We start from the raw sequence: 5447 nt of genomic DNA on the forward strand, positions 1-5447 counted from the left end.
TTGCTATTAGAATGGGCTGGATTCCAAATGCTTCATCTTTGGGAGGTGGTGGGCACTCAAAGTAAAAATCATTTTGTTTTTCCTCTCATTTAATTGTGTCCATTCGTGAACACCCTCCCAAGAATTGTAATATGATGTGGGGGTATGATCAATCAACAAGCAATTATTAAGAGTCTACCAAGTAATATGGAAATGCTTTGCATAATTGCATATGTATATCCTTTATCTGCCTACCATCTCAGCATGGGGGGAGGGATAGAATTTGGAACTCAAAACTTTAAATCAAAATGATTTAAAATTGAGAAAAAAAAGAGTCTATCATGTGCCTGGCATTTAGCTAGGTTGCTAAGATACAAAAAAATAAATTAAATGGTCCTTGCCTGCAGGAGTTTACATTCTATTAAGGGTAACAAGCAGGCCTTAAACCCATCAATGAATTAGGGTGATGTCTGCCCCAAGCATATTAAGATTCCCCCCAACAAAAAAAAAATTCTTAAAACTGCAGGGAGGCAGCTAGGCGGGGCAGTGGATAGAGCACTGGCCTTGGAGTCAGAAGGATGTGAGTTCAAATCTGTCCTCAGACACTTAATAGCTGTGTGACCCTGGGTAAAACACTTAACCTTAATTGCCCTCTTGACCCCCAAAAAAGACTTTCCCCAGCACATTGAGTGGATGAGAACAATTTGTTCTGACAGCCATGAAGGCCACTGACTCAGGGACTGCAGAGTCCTTAGAGTTTGGTCAGTCATTGAAGACACCAAGGTCATTCACTGCATCCGCGGCCATTGCCAGTTTTCTTGACATTTGTCCTATGACTGGACTTTGATGATTCTGGAATAGAGAGTGAGACTGATGACTTTGAGCAATATTGCCTCACTTAAGTCCAATTCACACACAAGTCGTCACCCATCATTCAACCCCCAAATTGTGATGTCATTGCTCCTCTTCAAAAATGAAGGACAAATAATAACAAATGAACATTTAACAAATACTAGAATTGAATAAAGGAGCACTGTTTGAGATCTGATTTTGTGACTAACTTGCTTTGTGACCTTGGATAAGTCATTTCCCCCTTTAAAAAGATTTGATTAGATCTCTTTCAATTCTAAATCTGATGAGTCTATGTGAATAAATGTTTTTCTTCTTCGTGTTTAGTAGATTGATTCCTTGCTATTCCATAGAGTGCTAAATTCTTTGCTAAAGAACTTTAGATGTGATGTTTAAGGTGCAAGCAGATTAAGAATGGAATTATCACACATGATAAAATTTTAATTGGAGGAGAGAAAATTTAATATTGGCTGCACAAAGAATAGTCTGATCACAGATGCTATTTTGATGAAAGAAGGGGCTGCTCATTCCTCTGAAATTCCACAAGTGTTTGGAGGGACAACAAACCTTGGGAAGATAGCTTATAGTGATGGGACCCTGCAATGAGATAGAGAGGTATTTGAATGGCATTTGCTATAAGGAAGATGCACGCAAGACCTTCTGGATTATTGATATCTGGGGACAAAACCCTGGTCTCCCTGTGCTGGTTATGGCTCTGGACACCACACTTCTCAAAACTGAACTTGATTTCTTGGTATTTCTTCCACACATGTAAAGTCTCACAACAATGATGATCATATAGTACCTCTTGTGCAGAGTGGGCTCAAACTTAAAGAACAAAAAGAGTGGGGTATAGGAGGATACATAGAACTAAGAAGTACCTCCTGAATCCCAGTGGGGCAGGGGTGGTTCTTTTCTCTCTTCATGAAAGCCCCATCAAGTTTGCTTCTTGTGGCCAGTATTAGCAGGTTCCTTGCAGGGTTTAGTGTCTTATTTGATTGAATATATCAAAAATGTTACTTGAATGCTACTCTGGCTCCTCACCAGACTCAACTGCTGCCCCGCCACAGGTTCCAGTTGTCAGTAGGACAACTCTAATGGCTTTCAAGGCTTCCTGAATTCATAAGGTGCCTGGGACTCTCCTTTTGGAATACTCATTTACCTGAGGCTAGAAAAGAATAAACATGAAAGAAACATGGGGGAAGCTAGGTGGCTCAGTAGATAAAGCACCGACCCTGGACTCAGGAGGACCTGAGTTCAAATATGATCTCAGACACTTGATACTTACTAGATGTGTGACCCTGGGCAAGTCACTTAACCCTCATTGCCCTGCAAAAACAAAAACACACAACACAACCTCCCCCCTCCCTCCACAAAAAACCATGAAAGAAACAGATGACATTTGTATAGAAACAGAGACCAGGCGGGAAATGTGGCACTTGCCTCATCCAGCATCTCCCTGCTCACAAGAAAGCTGAGAGCAAAGAGTGGCACATTGGCCACTAGATATTCTTGGTTAAATATTTACCTCTGGCTTGACCTTTCCTGAATTATTAATTCTTCTGACTCCAAAACTAATGTGAAGGCTTCTCATCCTCAGACAGTATGAATCTGTGAATCATCATGGTCAAAACTGGTTTCTAAAGTTTTGAGAATTGGATTATCAGCTAGCAGAAAATGTCTATGCATGCTTCAAGGACTAGGCCTTCATGGCCAGTTTTCCCATTATGCTATCCTTTGCTTTTTGAACATTTCCAGACATGTCCCTTTCTCATTCCCCACAGTGAGCCTTTTCTTATTACAAAGAAAAAACAGTTAAGAAAAACCAAGTGAGGGGCAGCTAGATGGCTCATTGGATAGAGCACCAGCCCTGGATTCAGAAGGAACTGAGTTCAAATCCGGCCTCAGACACTTGACACTTAACTAGCTGTGTGACCCTGGGCAAGTCACTTAACCCCAATTGCCTCACAAAAAAAGAAAAAAGAAAAACCAAGTGATGGGGCAGCTAGGTGGCACAGTGGATAAAGCACCAGCCCTGGATTCAGGAGGACATGAGTTCAAATCTGGCCTCAAACACTTGATACTTACTAGCTGTGTGACGCTGGGCAAGTCACTTAACCCTCATTGCCCCACAAAAAAGAAAAAAGAAAAAGAAAAAAAGAAAAACCAAGTGATGCAGTGACTACATCTGAATATACATGCAACATCTTATACCCATAACACCTTGTCCCTCACTCCTTTCTCCCCAGCGAAAGGATAGAGGTGCATTTCCTTATCTAATCTCTGGGACCAATAAGATTGGTCACAATGATACAACATTCAATTTTATTTTATTATTCTTATTATTTACATTGTAATCCTTATATGTTTTATTTTGCTGGCTCTGTTTACTTCATTTTTCATCAGTTAATATAAGTCTTCCTATTTCTCTGAATTCCTCATATTTGTTGTTTCTTAAAGCACAAGAATATTGCAGTATATTCATGGACCATAATTTGTTCAGCCATTCTCCAATTGATTGAAAATTATGCCTTAGATACTACAAAGTCATGGAATCTTCTGATCACATAATTATTCTGCTCTCTGCTCATTCTTGAGAGTGTCTCTGCTGCACCATTTCTGTGCTCTCACCTGCAGATCATTATCTGTATTATGGCTTCTTCCCCATAGAGAGAGAATACAAGGTAGTTTTGAGTGGGAGGGCATTAACACCTCAGGAGAAGGGATTCCAAGAGATGAGGAAGGAGGGCATTCCAAGGGTTATAGTTGTTTGGACAGACCCCAGCTGACAGGAAACTGTGGTACTAAAGATTTGGGCTGGAGGGGTGAGGAAGTGGTGTAAAGTGGTTAAAACTTCCCTAAGCATTCTGGAGTTTGTAGTGGGGTTTTGGATTTGCTTTTGTGTTTTGGCTCATCTTCCTAACCAAGAGCTCTAGAAAAAGAAAAGAAGAGGGAAGTGATGTGGAGGTGGTGAAATTTTGAGGCTGGAGTGGAAGATAGGGTGAAGCAGGGAGCTTGAAATGGCCAGGAGAGTCTCAGAAGCCTCAGCCTTAGAGCCACCTTGCCTCCTCTTTAGCAGCTGGCATAATTTTTCACAGCAGGTAGATGGGACTGCAACGGTCTGATTGGAATTAGGGCCCAAGATCTAGGAGACTTTCCTTACTTCAGATCAACTTAAATTGAGAGGCATCTTCTTTGTCCTTTCCTCTTATATGTGGAGGTGACAAAAACTCAATGTATTCTATTGTTCTAATTCCCATGGCTGATAATAGTTTGGAAGCCTGTTTCTCTCTCTCTCATTTTTTTTTTTTTAGTGAGGCAATTGGGGTTAAGTGACTTGCCCAGGGTCACACAGCTAGTAAGTGTTAAGTGTCTGAGGCCAGATCTGAACTCAAGTACTCCTTACTCCAGGGCCGGTGCTCTATCCACTGCGTCACCTAGCTGCACCTGTTTCTCTTTTAATAAATAGGTTTATTATAATTGTCAGCTGCCATGTTATTATTTGCAAACAGAATGTGCATGAGTTGGGGTTGGGGGTGGGAAGATGGTCCTGGGAGGAGCTTTGTATTTCATAAACTATTTATATTCACAACCCATAGTTCTGGTTTGAATGCTTAAAAGTTACCCTTGAAGGCTATTGAATCACAGTTTAGTCTATGAATGATCCTGTAACTCTTCCAAGTAGAATCTTAAAACTTTAACTTGGATTCAGTTATATTTTCCCTAATAAAATGAGCTTATTGGAGTAATAATGCAACTCAGGGTGTAAACACAGGCCCTGGAGACAAAAGTCTACCCTTTTGGAAAGGGGAGAGTTAGTAGAGACAATAGGTCAAAATCCCACTTTGTAGGCATCATAAGCATTATCTGTGAGGAGTTTGACTCTATCCCTTTTTGGTTGAATGAGTAGATTCCTTATACTCCAGTGTTATACCTAGTATTATTTAGGCATAAGGGATAGTACATCTTTTGTTTATATTCTTAATTTCCTAAAGATCTATGTATTTTCAAAGGTTCCCTATTGCCTATAGAATAAAATACAAACTACTCAGCCAGAAATTTAAAGTCCCCCACCAACTGGCTCCTCCTACTTTTCTAACTTTACTTCACCCTGGTCACTATATACTTTGTTTGTCTTTTTTTTTTTTTTTGGTTAGGCAATTGGGGTTAAGTGACTTGCCCAGGGTCACACAGCTAGTAAGTGTCAAGTGTCTGAGGCCGGATTTGAACTCAGGTCCTCCTGAATCCAGGGCCAGTGCTTTACCCACTGAGTCACCTAGCTGCCTCACACTATATACATTTTGCATTTCAGTCAAACTGAACCTCCAGTTGTTACCAGTTTGATATGTTATCTTTCCCTGCAAGGGATTCTCTGCAATGCACTTTCTCCTGACCCCTGTCCTTAAGATTCCTTATCTTCCTTCAAAGCTGCACTCAGGTTCCACTTCCTCCATGAAATCTTCCCTTATATATCTGATGAAAATATCTTTTAATTTTTTTCTATCCTTTACTAGCATTATGCTCTATCTTGGATTATAGTTATTTGTTTGCTCTTTTTATCTTTCTCCCCTACTAGAGTCCCCAGAAGGATGCAATTTCCTCAAGGGCAGGGAATGTTA

The sequence above is a fragment of the Dromiciops gliroides genome, chromosome 2 (genome assembly GCF_019393635.1).
Source record: "Dromiciops gliroides isolate mDroGli1 chromosome 2, mDroGli1.pri, whole genome shotgun sequence".
Lineage (NCBI taxonomy): Eukaryota > Metazoa > Chordata > Mammalia > Microbiotheria > Microbiotheriidae > Dromiciops > Dromiciops gliroides.